This window comes from Sphaeramia orbicularis, chromosome 22 (assembly GCF_902148855.1).
Source record: "Sphaeramia orbicularis chromosome 22, fSphaOr1.1, whole genome shotgun sequence".
NCBI lineage: Eukaryota > Metazoa > Chordata > Actinopteri > Kurtiformes > Apogonidae > Sphaeramia > Sphaeramia orbicularis.
In genome coordinates, this window is record NC_043978.1 from 35,101,886 (window position 1) to 35,123,173 (window position 21,288).

At 39.0% G+C, this 21,288-nt stretch overlaps 2 pseudogenes; both read left to right on the top strand.

The window, feature by feature from the left end:
• The first annotated feature begins 7,326 nt into the window (after positions 1-7,326).
• LOC115414180 (cytochrome P450 1B1 pseudogene) lies at positions 7,327-10,310 on the top strand (annotated as a pseudogene).
• A 1,020-nt stretch (positions 10,311-11,330) lies between these two features.
• On the top strand, positions 11,331-13,905 carry LOC115414179 (cytochrome P450 1B1 pseudogene; annotated as a pseudogene).
• Positions 13,906-21,288: the final 7,383 nt, after the last annotated feature.

A 21,288-nucleotide genomic window follows, 5' to 3' on the forward strand; every position in this document is an offset into this window, starting at 1 on the left:
TTCGATCTGTGTAAAAGCGAAGCACATATTTTATATATCTGTTTATTCCTAATGTGGAAACTACAAATGACACCTCTCTGATAAGTTTCGGTACACTGACAGTGACTGCTAGTGGAGAATTGTCTTTCTGAAATCAGCTTATATAATGAAACTGAATAGGACTCCCTTCAAAATTCACTGGAAAATCTTAAAATGTTACTGATGAGCTTTGCCTCTCTTGTCTCCAGCTGTGTAAGAAATTTCTGCATGTGCAAGTAATTTATTTTTTTAAGGTGGATCTCTATTTTAATTTTCTTTTGAGTGGCCTGGAAGACAAGATCTTTATAAAGCAAGCCATTTGCAGCAAAGCCAGTAAGGAAAAACACTGCAGTTAAGCAGACCTATGATAGCAGTAAAAAAAAAAAAAAAAAACTAAAGCCAGGGAGATGCTTTGTATCTCGCTGTCAGCAGCAGTTGATCAATTCCAGAAATAAGAGCTCACAAAATGCACGAGTCTGCAACACAAGACTTTAGACATTATAACAACACTTTATCTGAAAATGTTCAGACTTCAGTACTTTAAGACAGTTCTACTAAGTTTTTGGTCAAATTGAAACCTGGTAAAAAATCAAAGTTTCAGCATATTGACTCCCAACATGGTTCATTAGTTAACCATCTCATTTAAGGTTAGATTTCATGTTGTCAAAAGCTACAATGACACAAAAATACTGATGTCAAATGGATAGGCCACAAAATGGCACAATATAACCAAAATAATTTAAATGCCACATCAGTTTACAATAGGTAAGAAACATTATATGTGCAAAAGTATTGGGACATGTTGTATTCAGGTCTGAGAGGGATGGATTACAAAAAGATATGGAAAATTTCCTAAAACTTCTATATTTTGATTTTACATTCTACAACACATGACATTTTCACTTTGTCTTTAAAGATAATTTTGTTTCCACTGTCATCTAAAAAGCTTACAAAATGCTTCAGAGTTTGTTTTCATCTTTTTTTATTGTTATTATTATTAGAATCATTTTAAATGTTCTACCTCTAGATTTCTGAAATATTTGTTATATTCTGACCATAAATAATAATTTTAATCCACAATTAACTGTCTATTTTTCTTACATTCACTAAGGAAGAAAAATCACCCTTTAAAATCCAGAGAAATATTGATTTTACATTTAGTGTCATGATACTGACAACTGACATTTTTATCAAGATAAAAATTAAAATCAGTAGGAATGGGAAATCCAAAAAACTATAGGTGACGTGTTCCAGTATTTATGTCCATATAATGTCCTTTATTGATCCTTTTAGAATCAATAAGATTACTTTCTCCCAATGACAGACATAAAATCAGATCTAAACTCACCATACACCTAGGAAAATTGCAAAAATGTCATTTTGGTGGAAGTGCTGCCAGTCTTTCCATTTTAAAAGGTCAGATCTCCTTAATAAAGAGGCATCTGGTAAATTATACTGTAAGATAATAACATATAAGGCATGCAACTCTTTAGTATTAAAAGACATAATGTTATGGCCTGAGTATCACCATGAGGCATTTTATCATATGTCACTGATATTCTGTCTTGGAATATCAGGTACATTAACCCCTATGGATCCCCCTAATTTACTGTCCTCTGGGGATTTACATGTAATGTATATGCAAAAAAACTGCTATAAAAATCATATGTGTGTGTGTGTGTGTGTGTGTGTGTATATATATATATATTTAGTATAAATCTCTTAAACCACCTTAGAGCTGCTCAAAACTACCAAAAAGTTTCATAATTTTCAGAATTTTAACCCTTTAAAAGCCAGTTTGAAAGCATGAAGACACTGTTGTTACTGTTTTAAAAATAACAATACTTTTAAAAAAAAAATTATAGTTCAAATGTAAATCAGGGAGGCATACTTTTTGGCATGACAGTCCTACACTGCAAAAAAAAAAAAAAAGGGGAATGAAATCACTGTTATCGTTAATCTTATAGCGTGTGATACCATACAACACTAAATCCCTAAACCATGCATGGAAAATATCTCATATTTTGTGTGTGGGTTTTTTTTTTTTTTTTTTAATTAAAACAGGTGGCATCACATATTCAAACTGGCATTTTTAGTGTTAAAATCTTGAAAATCTTTGAATATGTAGAGAAAAGAAGAAAAACATTCATATATAATGATTTTATAGCAGTTAGTTTGTGCCCTTTTTTGACTCGAGGGTCCTCAGAGGGTGCACAGAGTGTAACTAGACCTGTAAGAGTGACTAATATTAGTTTTTCTTTCTTTTTTATGTCTAAAAAGAATCACTCTTGCAGAAATCCACGCAAAAAGCTATAACAAAGCCATAATGGTCACCATATCAAAAAAAAGAAAAATGACAAAAATGTACAGAAATGGCCTGAGGGGTCCCTAAGGGTTAAACCTTTATATGACCTTAAAGCTTATTCATCCATTTATGTATTATCAGTTACATTTATATTGTACATTGTGGCATAAAGTTGAATTTCGACCCAAATAATAAAACAGCAGAGTAATGTCATTCCGTGATGGAGATGGAAATGCGCATCAGACTGAGTCCTACCGATGTCTCAGCCTGTCTCTGGTGAGCTCACGGAGTTGGGGTCATCTGGAAGCCATTTCTCCTTGTGCTTTCTCCCTCGTCTCATTTTAATCTCTCAGTGCAGCCACACACACGCACACACACACACACACACACACACCTCCCCCTCCCGCCCTGCTCCCCGGGGAAGCCGGAGTTCAGTGACCGAGCTCCGTGCACGCCAAGCCGGCATGGCACGCAAGCTCATCGCCGCTGCGCTCCCCTAGACACGCAAAAACTTTACGGCATTAGAAACAAATATCCCTATACATAATGGATGTCTCCTGTCCTGGACGCCACATTAAGTGAAGATCTATCACGCAGCCTGCACACAGCGAAGAGGGAAACTGTCCAGACCGAAAGGAGTGTGAGAAAGATAGGGCTATAAATTACTTTATTAATAATAGAAGATGTTAGGGTTTGTCTGCAACAAAGTGACCTCACTAAACTTTGTGATGATGTAACTACATCTTCTTATCGGTTGCTTTCATCGCATGCAATTATTTGAATTCGAATAAAAGTGATCTGATTTAGTCCAATTAATTTTTGCATTTTCCACACCACATGTTGAGCAGTTCATTTAATTTACTGAATGATGTAAAGATTGCTAAAGATCTGAAACCTTGAGTGTTTTTACTTTTCTTTCTTTCTCATAGACTCCTTTCAAGCCTTTAAAGTGCAGTAAATTGTAATCTGGGTGGTCACTGGGTTGAATCATAGTGCTGACCTTGATTACACTCCTGAAAAGTACAGCAACAAGGACCACATGAAAGTACAGTATGTGTAAGAAAATATTGTGCTAAAGTTAAAAATCATACTTCTGGAGAGGGTCTGAATCCATGTTTCCACAATGTAACCAAGAAACTTAAATCATTCCAAGAAAGCATTCTCCAAAAGTAGTTCTCTCCTCTTATGTGGCCTGTTTGATATTGCCTGCAGCGACACATCTTTACACACAGCAGGTCTAACACAACAGAGATAACCGGACCCCTCTGAATGTTATTCTCTGTCAGGAAAAATCCAAATGTATACTAGCATGAGAGATATTCAATCCAACTTATTTCAAATGTCCTGTGAAGCTGCTGCCTTCACTATCTTCTCTTATACAAGTGATTGCATTCACTTCAGTTGCGTGAGGTTCATTATGTTCTATGAAGTAAAATATGTGCGCCAGAGTCTTTCTGCAGCGTGATCGTGGTGTACAAATTCTTTGCTAAATTATTTCACTCAAGGCCATAACTATTTTATGTTTTTTGGCATTACAGCCAGCATTGATTAAGATATTTCTAAACACGCACATTCCAGAGCAGCTGCTGTTAAACATTCAATTCATACAATAGATAGACATATTAAAAAAAAAAAAAAATGTAAATGTTGATATATTTGTTTGCTGTAAAAGTATTAGCCTTTGTGAGAAACTAAAGCTCTGAGAAATGCTCTAAGACTTTTCTTATTTTTCAGTATAATCAACACCATGTGATATCATGACCTGCAGAATTTGAGATGTCATGAACTGTTGGGTTTTTTTTTTGTGTGTGTACATATTAAAATACTGCTTATTTGTACCACTTTAGCCACCAGTCGAGTTTGTATCACCACACTGAAGTAAATTGTTCCTTTGCCCGCACATCATTCCTCAGACTTTTTACACACAAACAACAATCAGGTCAGACAGTGACATTTTCTTCCAAGTGTCTCTCTTTCCTCATATTGTGGTCTGGCGAGCAAAAACGTTCTCATTTCAAACATCACCATCTCTAACTAGCAATGTCCGGTGGTTACCTCCTGGCTGCCTGAGATGGCGCTGGCCCAGAGGATGTTTTTGTTGGTCTGTTTACTGGTTTGTCTGCGTTGTTTTTGGCTGCAGCTTTTTAAGTCTTGGCTCACCTTTGTTCTCTCAAGAAAGAAAAAAAAAAAGCTTAATGTACTCTCAAATTCCTGTATTCTCTCTGCTCTTCCCTTTCCTAAGTCCCACCAGCTCCCCAACTGCCTGTTGGACCCCTGGCTTTCCTCTCCCCCCCCGCCCCACCCCCACATCACCCCAAATCCCTACCCCCTTCCCCTCTTCCTTCCTCCTTGTCGGTGCTGTGCGTGACAGTAGCTCACTGAGAAGTGGAAATGAGACTAGTAAACAATGATTAGCTCCAGAGCCGGGGCAGCCTTAGTCTACCATTGGTCCTGTCTCCACAGAGCGAGGGCCCACCCGCCAGCACATGACATGCAGCAGCATATAGACCCCCCTCCTCATCCCATCCCAGCCCCCCCTTCTTCCTCGCCCCCTCCTGTCTACCACCCCCTTCTCAGCTAGAGTCAACGCGGGGTCAGGGCCAACCTTTCACAGCCAGGTTACAAGGGGTAATCACAGGCAAACACAGCAGCCACACGCAAAATGCACACACGACACCCCCCACCTCAGACCCCAGCACACACCCCACCCTGTCCCACACACACACACACACACACACAAACTGCAGTCCCCTCTCCCGCCATCCACTCCCCACACACACACCCCCCCCCATTCCTCAACCACAGACCTGGCTCTAATTAGCGTGATGGGGATGCGATTGGCCACATGTGTATGAGTAGCAGACTTAGGCAAGGAGGTGGTGTTGGTGGCAAGGAGGGGGGAGGGATTCCCCCTATAGGGATAGAGGAGAGAAGAAACAGTCATCCCCAGTGCAGGCAGTGTATCCGAAGACATTGCTATGTCTCTGGTTAACCAAGGAATCATTCTCGAGGCTTTGGTGCTCAGCCACACCACATTTCTCAAGACAAACAGCTCTCAGGCAGAGCTCGGAACCAGCAAAACTCTAAAAGGCTGTTTGAGGAACATTATTGTGAAAGAATGACACATAACATAAAATGTAGCTACACTTACTTTTATTGTTCCCTTTCTGTTTGTTTTCACAAGGCATGAATATGAGCTGTTATTGAAATGCTATACATCGCTGTGGTTTGTGACTGTACGGTTGGAGTTTGAGAATAAATACAAAATGTTCTGACATATCTATTGCAGCAGAGAAATGTTTGGTTTTTAGGTCCAGTCAATCAGGTTGTAAAAATATCTACAGTTACAGAAGGAGGTACTATAATGATGAAGTAGACACACACGGTGCTTGGTTTATTTTATTTAAATGATAAGAAATGTGTGAAAAGTGTAAAAAGACTTTGATTTTAATGCACCTTGTCCTCACCCATCGCCTTTACTAAATAATCACGAACTGTGCTTGTGTGGTACTGAAGTTTCTGTCCCTCTGACTTAGCGCCTTACTTCGGAAATGTTTTAGTACCTTCAATTAGGGTCATTACCTCCCTGCAAAAATAAACTTCACAGTTGGTAGGAAAACAAGAAACAAATTTTGTCTTCCGCACACAGAGGGAAAATGTTTTGCCTTGGGAATATATTCTCTTTGAAATGAAGGTTTTATACAATCAACAGAAATGAGGTTTCCATATGTCTCTTGTAATTTATGTCTGTCTATCTAATATTAGCGGGCAATTATAAATATGACCGAAATGTGACCCTAAACATTTTCTTCCTTTGTCAGTCAAGAGTACTTTTTGTTTTATATTTCAGATTTCACTTTATGAAGGGAGAAGCACTCTCAAGGGGTGGACACTGAAGTTAACTGTGGTGTGATGTAACCTGAAGCTTTGAAGCAAAAAAGAAGTTGTTGCAAATTCAAATATTAATGTTTCATGGCTTGTGCTCTTAAATATTCCGTCAGTTTTGTTTTGGGTGTGTTCAGTCAAATTATTTCACTGCAGATTTACCTTTAAAAAAAGAAATGAGGAAGCAAAGTGAGACATTTGGATGGGAGCTTGATCTTTATAACTGATATTATAGCTTTGATTAATCTTTCTGTCAATAAAAAATGTGCTGTGGAATGCTTAATATCTGAGGCTGTGTTTTAATATTCTATATGTTGTAATAAATCTACTCCTAACTATATTTCTTTTGAAGCCTTATTAAAAATGAATGACTTTTTTTTTTTTTTTTAATTAGAACTGCATTTGTCAAACAAATCCTTTTATATCACAAATGGCATGTCATTAAAAAAAAAAAAAAAGTAACAAACCATGCAAAACTGATAGATTTCCTCCACAAAATCACTTCATTTCTCCTTAAAGACTTACTGTTACTTAAATTCAGACTTTTCTGCAGAATACATCACTACATTCAACTTTCTAACAGTAAAATAATACAAATGCTTTTATTTCCAAAAGGTGGCCCTGCAAGAATAACGAAATACACTTTCAAAATCAATAAATAACGTCGCGATTACTTTACCTAAAATATAAATATACTCAAGTGTAAACTCGGTCAAGAGTTGACAAACCGTGCGCAAACAGGTTTTTGGAGCCACGGTGCGCCCACGGAGTCTGATGAAGCCACAAAATACACAGATACGAATAAAATACGCAAACACCGCCAGTCACTCCAATTAGTACTTAAAATTGGCTCGACACGTTTCCTACTAAATCTGTTCACGAGTTGCTGAGTCTTTCTGTGGAGTGGATGTCAGTCGTTCACGCTGCACGCTCACGGTGTCCCACAACGCTCGCAAGTGCGCGCCTCCAACACCGACCGACAGCAGAGAGATAATATAGAGGGGTCTGCAGGGCTACCACAATGGGAGGAGTATGAAAGTTATCCTGAGCCCTGCCCACAACTGCTAAACATATAAGACGCTGTAGTGAAGCAAAAAGCAGGCACTTAAGCCTTAAATCTTGATGAAAAGACAAGGACCGAAACTTATCCAAACTCTCTATTGTTTACAGTTTTTATTCAGACTTTAAAAAAAAAAAAATAATGACAACACTGGCATTTGATTAACACATAAGAAATATTTTTCTCACCTGATATGGATCTACAAGAGCTTTATTAATTTTTTTCTCCACAAAAATCAAACCGACAGACTGCTGAAAAGTGAAGACATTTTCTCTTTTTTGTGGATCAAGTGTGAGCATTTATCACCATGGTGCTGGACACTGAATTTGGTTTGAAGGGCAGCAGCATCATCAGAGAGTGGAGCGGACAGGTCCAGCCTGCTCTGGTTGCCACTTTTGTGTTCCTCTTCTGTCTAGAAGCCTGTATATGGGTCAGGAACCTCAGACTCAAAAGAAGACTGCCTGGACCCTTCGCCTGGCCTGTGGTGGGCAACGCCATGCAGCTGGGTCAAATGCCTCACATCACCTTTGCCAAGCTAGCCAAGAAATATGGCAATGTGTACCAGATACGACTGGGCTGCAGCGATATTGTGGTTCTGAATGGAGACAAGGCGATACGTCAGGCTCTGATACAGCACAGTACTGAGTTTGCAGGCAGACCCAACTTTGTCTCTTTCCAGATGATCTCTGGAGGCAGGAGTATGACATTTACTAATTACAGCAAACAGTGGAAAGCACACAGGAAAATTGCCCAATCCAGCCTCAGAGCCTTTTCCTCTGCAAACAGTCAGACCAAAAAAGCCTTTGAGCAACATGTTACAGCTGAGGCCATGGAGCTGGTGCAGATCATTTTGCGCCACAGCACTGATGGACGGTATTTTGAAGCTGCACATGAATTAACAGTAGCTGCTGCAAACGTGATGTGCGCTCTCTGCTTTGGGAGGCGATATGGACATGAGGACCTGGAGTTCAGGACCCTGCTTAAAAGGGTGGAGAAGTTTGGGGAGACAGTAGGTGCAGGTAGTTTGGTAGATGTCATGCCCTGGCTCCAGTCCTTTCCTAACCCAGTGCGCAGTGTCTATGAAAACTTCAAAAACCTCAATGAGGAGTTTTTTACCTTTGTGAAAGACAAAGTGGGACAACACAGAGAGTCCTACAATCCTGATGTGACAAGGGACATGAGTGATGCCATCATAAATGTGATTGAGCACGAAAATGACAGTGGACTGACCAAAGAGTTTGTTGAAGCAACAGTCACAGATCTAATTGGAGCAGGTCAAGACACAGTATCAACTCTCATGCAGTGGATGCTTCTCCTCCTAGTCAAATACCCAGACGTCCAAGCCAAGCTACACAACCTCATAGACAAAGTAGTCGGCCCGGACAGACTGCCATCAACTGAGGACAGACGCAGTTTAGCCTACCTGGACGCCTTCATTTATGAGACCATGCGCTTCACCAGCTTTGTTCCTGTCACAATCCCTCACTCCACGACCTCAGATGTCACTATTGAAGGTCTCCACATCCCCAAAGACACTGTGGTCTTTATCAATCAGTGGTCTGTCAACCATGACCCACTGAAGTGGAAAGACCCTCACATTTTTGACCCCACACGCTTCCTGGATGAAAACGGGGATCTCGATAAAGACATAACCAACAATGTGATGATCTTTTCAACAGGTAAAAGGAGGTGCATCGGCAACCAGATCGCCAAGGTGGAGGCATTTTTATTTATAGCAATTTTGCTGCATCAGTGTAGCTTTGAGAATAACCCTTCTGAGCACATCAGTCTTGATTGCTCCTATGGGCTTACACTGAAGCCCCTCCGATTCTGTGTTACTGCCAAGCTCAGGGGAAAGCTGCTTGGCGTAGTTTCCCCAGCATGAACAGCATGTTCCAGTACTGTGACTCAAGGCCAGCAAAGACCAGACACTTTCCCATACATGACATTTAACAGTGAGTATCGACATACCTGCACTAAATCCTATTGTTGTATGTTCATATTTAATGGTGATATTTAATTAATATCTTAACATGATCCATATTTGCATTATTGTTGATGCAGGACTGAGAATATGATTTCAAGTATGTATCCGTACAACTACAAATTAAAGTATAAAGCTCAAGGACTGTTGGGGTCATTGTAAATGTATTCAATCTCTACTTCACAATATACTTGATAGGATTTTGTACAAAGTTGTTGAAGTCTGTATCGTGTACTTGTTTTACATCCACTATTGCGCATGTACAGATCAGGTGCATGCAGGAATTAGCTACATCTTTTAAATGTCAACTTAAACTAATGTAACTGTATATGAAATGCTTGTGAATGTTATGCAATCACTTGATGAAATATTGTTCTCAAATGTAATATGTAGAAATATATTTAACCTTTGTCACATAAAGCAGTTACAAAATATTTTTCTATAATTCCATATTTCAGGTATAATTAAATGTTTTATGTATTTCACTATCTACTGTACTCGAAGCATATGAAGACATATTTTGTAAAGGTATATTGGTCAAAGGGGAGCATAATGCTAGTATGTTTGTGAAGCTGGGAAATCGAGAGGAAGTCTTTCATCAAGGAACATCCGCCTCACTTCAAAGAATGAGACACCATGAACACTTCATAAACTCTTTTTTTGTACACAGGGTTTAGTTTTACTGTACAAACACTGCAGCTACCCCATGCCAAATACACAAGGCCAAAAAAATCACAGAACGCTGGTGTGAAGCATCATGTTTTTTCACTCATCAGGCATTCTTATCAATGATTGTTTACAAAGCAACATTTTCAAAGCTACATGTATGTCATAACACACTTTCTTAAAGTCTCAATATTCAGGAAGTGATGCTATAATGTCCAAGGATTGTTTTTCTGTTTCTGTCAAGGCAATAAAGTTTCCTCTGTAGGCCTTGAATGTTTGTGTACATCATGAAGAATATTTTGTTATTAATGTATTGTCTTTATATGATTGAGAAGTTGAAAAATAAGCTATATCTGAAATGAATAAAGTACGCTGTCAATGGTCAGTGGTAATATTAGTGTCTGTGTCCTCATTAATCTTATTACATTAAACTGAATCTTATGAAAATGTAATAAAACTGGTCATAAATGTCTCTTTCAATACTAAACCTTTCTTATTTCATATGAAATCCACGTTGGCACCATCAGATATGTGCCAATAATGTGTAATTTGGTCCCTCTTTTGTTTAGATATCTGTCATTACTCATAGTTATAAAACTATAAACTTACACATTACTTGAGTTGTGGATGAATATCTTCAAAACCTAAACTGACTGACTTGTTTTTAAGTTAATCACATTGTTGCATAAGCACCCACATAAGCAGATTTAAGGTTTCTCTTATAGTTGTCTGTTTTGAATTCTGATAAAAATCTATTTTGATGCAACCACAACCCAAGAACTCCATTATCTCAGTGACCAGTATTTAAAGGGCTATTATGCCAACAGTAACGCTGCATATATTTTTTATGGAGCATATTAAATTGTACCATTTGTATCTGTTCAGTGTTTGGATCTGAAACCCACAACTTTCATGGTGATATCCCAGAGCCTTTTTCCTGTATGGTTATAATTAACAGCTTGGCTGTAAATAACAGAATCCAAGTCCTGTTTAAAATAGCCAAGGAAAGTGCAAACAGCAAATGGATTTTATTTGAAGTCATCTAACACCAGAGGAAAAAACCCTTCAACTGCAGATTGTTGTCAAGTACATGCAAATTCCAGGCCAGGAACTATACATTATCTTTTAAAAGTGTCATAATAATTTCTGTTACTCTTTAACAATACATCTATGGATTTGTAGATTCTGGCAGCAGGGCCTAGAAAGTAGCTGCTCTCCTTTCTCCAATATCCTACAAGGGATGTGACTGGAAGGAGGCCTAAGTAGAAATAGGACTAAGGTCTGCAGACTGTGGTCAAAATGGGAGGGGAGAGATAGTAAAAAACCTGAGTCGCTGACCCCTCCCACCATAGAGATACATATAAGCGAAGTGTAAGGGTTGGATCTGCATTCTTCTTAAGTGGTCATTGGAAGACATGCTGCACCACTTCTAAACACCCAACCTGATCAATCCTTTCTCAGTATATCCTCTGTGGAGGAGAGGTGAGGTGGCATGCAAGTTTTGCTTGGAGTCCTTTTTTTCTGTATTTTGTGAATGAAAAAAAAATTCCAGGATAACGCAATGGCTCAAGTGGACACTGAATTTGGTTTGAAGGGCAGCAGCATCATCAGAGAGTGGAGTGGACAGGTTCAGCCTGCTCTGGTTGCCACTTTTGTGTTCCTCTTCTGTCTAGAAGCCTATATATGGGTCAGGAACCTCAGACTCAAGAGAAGACTGCCTGGACCCTTCGCCTGGCCTGTGGTGGGCAACGCCATGCAGCTGGGTCAAATGCCTCACATCACCTTTGCCAAGCTAGCCAAGAAATATGGCAATGTGTACCAGATACGACTGGGCTGCAGCGATATTGTGGTTTTGAATGGAGACAAGGCGATACGTCAGGCTCTGATACAGCACAGCACTGAGTTTGCAGGCAGACCCAACTTCATCTCTTTTCAATCTGTCTCAGGGGGGAAAAGTATGACTTTCACCAATTACAGCAAACAGTGGAAGATGCACAGGAAAATTGCTCAGTCAACGATCAGAGCATTCTCATCTGCCAACAGCCAGACCAAAAAAGCCTTTGAGCAACAAATTGTGGCTGAAGCCACAGAGCTAGTTGAGATTTTCCTTAAACACAGTACTGAGGGCCAGTACTTCAACCCGGCTCATGAGCTGACAGTAGCTGCAGCTAATGTGATTTGTGCCTTGTGCTTTGGAAAGCGTTATGGACATGATGATGTTGAGTTTAGAGCCTTGTTACAGAATGTAGATAAGTTTGGACAGACAGTAGGGGCTGGTAGTTTAGTGGATGTGATGCCATGGCTTCAGTCTTTCCCTAACCCGGTCCGCAGCATTTTTAAAAACTTTAAAGACCTGAACCGAGACTTCTTTATGTTTGTTCGGAACAAGGTGGAGGAGCACAGAGAGACTTTTGATCCAGAGGTAACACGAGATATGAGTGATGCCATTATTGGTGTTATTGACAAAGCTGATAGTGACAACGGTCTGACCACTGACCACACAGAGGGAACGGTGTCAGATCTGATTGGAGCAGGTCTGGACACAGTCTCCACTGCACTTCACTGGATCCTCCTTCTGCTGGCTAAGCATCCTGATATTCAAACCAAACTGCATGAACTTGTTGATAAGGTGGTGGGTCGAAGCAGGTTACCTTCAGTTGAGGACAGAGGTCACCTGCCCTATCTGGATGCGTTCATCTATGAAACAATGCGTTTCACCAGCTTTGTCCCTGTTACCATCCCCCATTCCACAACCTCAGATGTCACTATTGAAGGACAATTTATCCCCAAAGACACTGTGGTCTTTATCAATCAATGGTCCATTAATCATGACCCTCTGAAGTGGAAAGAACCCCATATCTTTAACCCTTCACGCTTCCTGGATGAAAATGGTTCCCTTGACAAGGATATCACCAACAGTGTTATGATCTTCTCAGCAGGGAAGAGAAGATGCATTGGGGACCAGATTGCTAAAGTGGAGATATTTTTGTTCTTTGCAATTCTACTACACCAGTGTACCTTTGAGAAATGCCCCACCCAGGACCTGTCTTTGGACTGTTCCTATGGATTAACACTGAAGCCTTTAGATTATAAGATCTGTGCCAAACTCAGAGGAGAGTTAGTTAAAAACCAATGAAAAGTTTTTTATTGTCCTGCAAAATAACACAGATAAAGTATAAGGTATGTGTTATAAAATCAAATATTTATGCCTTCAATCACAGAAAATGTTTATATTCTAAACTTGTGCTTCACTGACCAAATAATAAGCTTTCTTTTTACTGCTGACATTTAAAAATGTGACCAAAGATAATACTGTACTCAGTTCCAGGTCATGTATATAAATAAAGTACCCTGTAAATACCTTTAGAAAGCATGTGAATTGCATCTGAATTCAGCAGTGACAGCACTGTCTGTAACAGAGAAAACCTAAATATACATCCTCTGGTTGTGCTGCATCATGTAAACGATGGAAAGCAAAGTAATGAAAGCTTTAGTGTGGCAACCAAAAACCACAATTCATAATGAACTTTAAGTATGTATTGCTGTTTATATGAGGGTATTTTGCAAAGTTGCCCTAAATTATTGTATAATTTAGAGGACTTGAATAGATTTCACAAGTTTTTTTTTTTTTCTGATGGGAAGAAATTAAGTGCCAACTATTTGTTCTCAACCTAATCCTCTGAGCAATTATTCATCCAGACAGATTTACCTTTGCATGCATTTTCATATTTTACCATCCATTAAAATGTAATGTGCAATACATTGTTGGTATTCTTGTACTGTTAAATCATGATATTAATGTATTCTGTTAACAACTGATTATTACTAATTTAATACTTATTTCTTATACATCATTGTACAACATGATTTGTAAAACAAAACCAGATGTATAAATATATATAGAATATATTGTATTCATTATGAACATGACCCCTAAAGATAACCCTGTGTACTCTGCAGTGTAACAAAATGTACAATCATCAAAATACAAAAAAATACATATTGTGAAATAAAAAATTTTTAATGACTTATATCTGAGTGTTTGAGTTGTACTGGTAAGAGCAGCATGTCCAAAGAAGAATCACAGAGGTCAGGAAGGTTGAAGAGACAATAATAGATTAAGATGTCTGGTTTCAGTGTTGTTGTGAAAGATTAATGTGGGTTACGGGCAATGCATGCTCTTGTTCTTTACAGCTAACAAGCAAGCAGTGACTCCGTACATGAGTACAGGCAACACACAAGCTTCTCTCATCAATATTAAAGGTAGATTGCTCTGTGCTTTGGGCTGATCCTAGGAACACATTTAGACTCAGCAATGACTGTATTAGATTTCATTTCCACACACAGTGAAACTTTTTGACCCTTAAGATGACATCATAACTAATAAATGGTGTGAAATCCATAAGTGGCTCTATCAAACACTAATACAAAGTGGCACTCACTGTATTTGTCAGCAAACAGTACAGACATATGCATATCAGACCAGTTAATTCATGTACATCTATTTTCCTTAAGTGCATTTTGATTATACTTTTATTATTAAACAGGCTATAACAGCAAAAGTAATTTGCCTTAATATGATTTCTGTCTCATTTTCTGAAAACATAGAGAGCAATGAAACAATTTCCAGACGTCAGTCATGACAAATTTTGCCACAAGCCACCTGTGTTTGTTAGTTTCTGTCATAGGAATCAAGTTTTCCATAGTTTTCATGGGGTGTTCCCATTTTTCTGTCAGTGTCACAAATCTTATAGTGACAACTGTGACATTTTCATCTTTTTTTTTTTTTTTTGACAAACGCTGAACAAACCTTCTGTAGAATTTGCTTCTAATTGAGTCATGTGCAAAATACTCTAAATTTTTCACTGTACCTTGGGAAAATTTTAGAAAAACCAAAACCAACAGCCTTGCTATGGAACATAAATATTGGTTTAAGTTAGAGTAAGTACTTGCTCATTCACATCCCCACTCTTGTCTTTCTCATCCGTTACTTGCCCTGTGGGACCTCGTCTTATTGAGCGGTCCTGAGCTCCCCAGTCTACCTGCGTACGTGCAGAAGCAGCACTTTGAATGAACTCTGAAGGACGCTTGTTTTCACAGTTTTACCACAGAGCAACCAGAAGACATTCTGTACTATTACCGCCTCTCTTACCCCCCCTACCCCCCCTAACCCCTCCACCCCCCCTTGGTCTCTTTGCTCTGACACCGCTAGGACCTTAAAGGGAGGAATGGTCTGCCTGACCTCCCCTGTTTCCATAACTGCTTCCCAAAACATCCATGAAGTCCGTCCAGCTCAAAGACTCCCTTTTAACCCAAGTCACTCACTGTTGGCCCCACATAGCCCACTACCCCTCAAGCTGCTGAGTTTCACTCCTTAAAGGAAAACAAAATGTGTACAGGCAGACAGTTTTTGAGCACTGAGGTTATTCACATTCTGCACGTACACAGAGCTGCAGAGTGACCTCCCACACTGTTTTCAGCTCAGCACTCAGCTCAAACCCTTCTCTTTTGCGTGTAGTCTGACGTGTAATCTGCACTATCTCCTAAATGACACACAGCGAGGTAGAATTACAACATGCAATCGGAGAGTAGCAGACAAATGCAATTCTCCAGAAGCATCTCTCCTCCTGTCTGCTGCCATCATCTGCTGAAATACAGTGGAACATTGTGTCTTAGTATTGGCGGGGTTCCTTCAGCAAGTCTTTCCTACAACACCGCCCTCAACACCAACAAACTGACCACAGCTACACTCTAAATCCAAAATGTTACAGACAAATAATATGGCTGTAATTTGTGTGTTCCTAGTTCTGACCCAAAGCATCAAGCATCAAAGTGCATCATTAATCATTCTCTTGAAAAAAAAAAAATGTAAGTAAGTAGCCCAGTAAACATTTTTCTTTGAATAACAAGAACAAATAGCTTGTGGGAAAAATGGAAGCTCATGCAAAGTAGCTATGAATCAACTTTTTCCCAGAGAACACACAAGACAAAGGTGACATTTCCAACAAGTTCATACAACCACAATCACTCAGAGGTCAAGAAACACTCTGCACTAACCTTCTATTTTTACAGTAGCATATTTAATATCCCAGAAATTTACTTGTAGTAATTTGAAGCCAAAAGAAAAAATGACAGTTACTGACAATTTAACAATCCTGATCCCTTCATAAACAGATGCTCTTTGCCATAAAGGACTGTCATCCCTGTCAGCAGAGCAGTTTGCAATGGACAAAGAACTTTATGTCAAAAAAAAAAAAAAGAAACATGGAAAGAGTTGTAATTTGCATTCTCGTGCAGTGTAATGTATTCCAGAGTTTTTGTGTTGTGTTTCACTGGTTAGCTCAAAAAATGTTTCCTCTGTCTTGAAACCCCCCTGTGGAATTATGTCATAGACATAAACACTGAGCAGGACCTGTAATATTGTTCCAGTTGACATTATAATACAGTCATGCCACTTTTGAGTCTTGCTATGGACAGTCTGTTTTTTAGCACATTTCTAAGCTTAGTGACCCCTCACTTCATAGTTTGGAATATACCCTCACGCAAGTATCATAAAGACATGCAAAGTGACCCCTTTCAATAAACAATTACCAAACTCATTATTATTGGGTGGGACGGGTAGTGCTTGTTGTTTTGTCCGCCGCTAGGATTCTGTTTTGGAGCAATGGCAAGGAGAAAACCTTTGATACAAAATAACACAATGTGCAGTTCCATTTGCCACGTTTTCTTTCCATATAACAAAGAATTAATTGGGAGGATGTGATCCATGTTGGTCGGCGTGAAGGCTAGCATGTGGTTTTTGTTCACAGATGGGAGTTCACATCATGGTCTGACACGGTCACTCACACTAACCGTGTTTAAGTGGTCAATTTTATTCGATATGGAAAATGAGCAGCCCTGTCTCCTACAATTTAGGTCAAATAGCAACATTGACTTCCTCTGTAAGAAGTGTGATGTGATGTTCATAAAGGGCTGTGAAACAAGAATGAGTGAGCATTCTACAGTGATGGAGAAACAGTCTACACCCCCTACATGACAACAATTCACTTTCACAAGTTTTATTGTCTCTGTCTAAACAGCTGTACTTTCTTACATTCTATTAAGAAAAACAGGACCTGGCAATGTTTTACTCAAGCAAGCACAAAAACTCTCTATTTACTTGCCAAACCTAGAAAGCAAAATCAGATTACTATAGTATGTCTCTTACAAATAACTCCTGATCTCATTTATCTTGTGATAAATCAGCCCTGGCGGACCTTTGGGGAGTGAGGATCTGGTGCTTTCCTGTAGGTCCAGCACCTTCAAGAGGCCATCAATTTTGTTCCGCGTTAGAGATAGTGCTGACTGCTCAGACGATAATCAACCACTGGCACCACTCTTGTGCAACCGAGACTGGAACTTCTTTGAGAGGCACATAGAAGTGTCTCTGAGAAGCAGACATATCTGATTTGTTTTTAGAAGGGAGGAAATAAATCAGATTATTCCTCTGTGTATTTTTTAAGTAACATGAGAACGTTGGAAACGCTCGACAGAGTGATATCCCATGCCTGAGTGGGAGAGTCTTAAAGATAACTAGAAGACTTGCAGATAAGTGCTACTTTAAACAATATCAAAAGGAGAGTTTGATTAATTATATACTTGAGTGTATAACTGTAAATATACTATAGTGTACATATACTGTATGTGCATTGCAACCTGAATATATTTTAATGCTATTTGATACAGGAACACATTTATTTTGGACAGACATTTATATCATGTTCTCTGCTTTGCTGATAAAGAATGCAAGAAAGGCGCGGTACATGGCAGACAAATTTAAACCCTGTCTTCTTGGCAAGACTCATCGTCTTTAGCATGCATGACAGATCATCATCAAATTAGCCCAGCCAGCAAGCCTTTCTTTGTTGCTATTCAGCATCTTTTCTTTAATCCAGAAAATGATTATAACAGGAAGCCACAACTGAAATAACCAACATTTACTGATTGAAAGGCAGCAATTTACATTTTCGACTGCTTTTATTATATCTACTATTTGAAGCTTAGAAATCCATTTACATATGCATTATACTGCCACTAACTTTCAAACACTGTGTAGGTTTTCCACAAGATTTTGGAGCCTGGCTCAGGAAAATGCTCCTATTTAACCACAAAAACATTAGCAAACATTAGCAAGTTAGAGACTGAACACTCCAAGTCATCCCAGAGGTGTTCATGTGGAAAAAGGCAAGAACGTCCCAAAAATTATAACCACAAGTTGGAAGAACATTTTCTTCTTTGTAATTGTATGTTGTAGTGTAAATTTTCTACTTAACAGAAACTAAAATATCCTATCAAATTTATTGCTATAAACAGCCCATGAGGGAAAATGTAAAAAGATGAAGCCAAAAGTGTTTGCATACTTTTAGTCATGAGTATATGACAGACAACAAATGGTTAATTCAAAGTAAAAGTATGAGCCTTAGTCAATCCAAGAGTGGGCTTGGCACCATACAGCTAAAGTAATCATCTGAATCCACAATGAATATGTAATATTTTATAATGACTGGCAAGAATAAGAGACCAGCATATTACTACTATGAACATCAAGGCCAATCACGATGTGGTCTTTCATGTCCACTGTTTGAGAGACGAAAACAGAAGAGTTGAGACAAATTGTCATTGTGTAATCGTCATTGTTCACGACGAACAATGGTGAATGAAGAAAGACTAAATACTCTGCGATCTGTCATAACTCGCCTCAGTTTTATGGTTGCTATATTTGATACTCTGGCTGATGTATTTTTGGGTATGAAATATCTCCCCAACAAAAAGATGTCACATGCTACCCATAATTCAACTCTTTGCCGCTGTAGAACCCCTCTCCTTCAATCCCTCGCTTTCACGCCATCCCACTTCAAGCTCTCTTCTTGGCAATGCTTACAGCCAGACCAAAACAATTTAGCAAAAAGCTATTTGTGTTCGTAGGGATTCGTTTTCAGTTGTTTTTGCATTCTCCTTTTGTAGTGGGCTCTGATTGCCTGTCAGAATTTCCCTAGTTACTGAGAGAAGAACGGTTTGCTAGAGCTGACCACTCTGCTCAGACTTGGAACAGTCTATGCTTGGAATATGTAGGCTTGTTGACACTGTAAGATGTTGTATTCCAGTTCCTTGTATTCTAAAAAGACTGTTTCCAAGAGTCTGTCGTGTGTATTTTGAAGGGGTTTCACTTTGACTGATAAAAAGAAAACACTGAATGCAAACCTACTTGCTTGTAATAATCAGTTAATCGTTAACAAGAAGACTGCCATTATAACAGGCTGCCTTGGTGTCTTTGTGTTTTCTTTGCAATAAAAGTGTCAGAAAATGTCTATTCAACCAATTCTTTTGCACCTTTGTTTTCAGGAAGAATTTAACTTTCAACATCTGGCCATTAATTATCATTATTATAAATAATAATTGCTTAAAACAGCATGTTTTCGTAAAAAAGAAAGAAACAGACTTGAGGTTTTTAGCATATTTATATCAGAAACAACTGTAAATATCCATAACAAAACTTTTGGAGTTTGCAAAAATAAACTTTCAACTATTTTACATCTGCTAAAACATGTTCTTTCATCTTGAACATTCAGTATCCATATTATGACTACATATTTTTTGTTATTTCCAGGTGTTTTTTAGCCTGTGTGGAAGTCTTCTTTTCTACTTGTTATAGAGTCCAACATTGCTGCCGTAAAGTGTTACATAGTGCCGGAAAGCTCAGGATCTTAGCTTTCTGATGCTGAATTTCCGAATACTATAAAATGCAAAATGCAGCACCAGAGAGATTGCCGTTGTTAAAGGGTTAATGCTTAAAGACACATTTTTTATCGACACACATGCACTTTACTTTGACTATAGCATGCATCCCCCAGGACCTAGAAAACAGATGTCTGCAGGACGCCTAAGAGTTTTTAATTACATTAGTTATCAGCTGGTTTGATGTAAGGACATGTCCTGCAGACCCTTGTGTAGAGCTCTGTACAAACAGGCATCAGAGTGGGTGCAAGGGGGCTCCTAGGGACAGAAAGAGGTCCCGGAAGATCGGTTGAGCTGTAGCGGAGGTTGTGGATCATAAAGAATAACACAGTGGGGATGAAGGGTGCTTATGGAAATGCTGGGTCTAACATGAGGTTCCGGAGACACCGTTTACTCAGCCTGCCGGCATTAGAGGACTTGGCCGATGGTGCCTTTCTACGTCAAGTACCAGAAGACACGCTTGATCCCACAGGGGGAAAAACAGAGAGGACACAGAAGCCGATCATGTTCAGATTGTTTACACGGTGGCTTTGTATTCACTGAATATTCCAGAGAAAATTTCATCTCAATGTCAATGTCATAGGTTGGCAATACTTTAGATTTACAAAAGCAGGGGGATTTTCTGCATACCAATGCATCATCTCCAGCTCACCAAAAATGAATACTCGGAGAAAGCTGCTGTGTAAAGACATTCAATGCGATTGATGACAACAAATAAGTATTACAGCATTAAATCTTTGCTGGATGATCTCATAGCATTATGTAAGACAGCAGTGCCTGTGCCAGACCCTCAGACAGAGTGCAAGGGAGATATTCAGGTGCATGCCACTGAGCACGCAGCTCTCCTCTTTGCCTGCCATACTTGGAAATACTGGGTTGAGCTCACTCAACTTGATTACCCCCATAACAATCCCAAGCAAAGCTCTTAAAAGAGGCTGAGTTGTAGTATGCTTTCAACATTATTATTATAGCTTTCATGTTTACAGTATAAGCAATAAAATATTATCATAACTTTTCAGAATGATTTATTATACAAAACACTACAGTAGCTCTTAGTGATTACATAATTCAGGTTAGGCATGGAAGGAGTTAATACATCTGCAGTGAGCTACCTCAGTCTGAACCATAGTGGTGGTAGGACCCCTCACATGGGGCTGCAGCTCAGCTTTCAAATACAATTACATGTTCGTGCAAATTGTACCCACTTGCCCAAACTTTTACCCAGTAAAATCGCTTCAGTAAGATTCAATCCTGACCTCTTTAGATGAAGATAAATTACTTAATTCAAAATCATAATAACATAATGAAGAGTTAATTATGATTTTCCTCTCATTACCCTGGAGGTCTCGCTGTGTGAATCACAAAACGGAAAAGAATAGGACAGCGGGAAACCTTACACCCAAGGACGTTTACACAGGAGTTCTAAAGTTTGTTGACTAAGAGTAGAAAGAGTTTCCACAAAAGTTATGATCAAACCTGCTTCAAAATGTGTTCTCTAAAGTGTCATATCTAAATCAGCACCTGACAAGACGCAAGGACAGTGTTTAAACGGCTTGGTGAGGATGCATCCAAAGAAGAAGCATATCTACCCAGGGA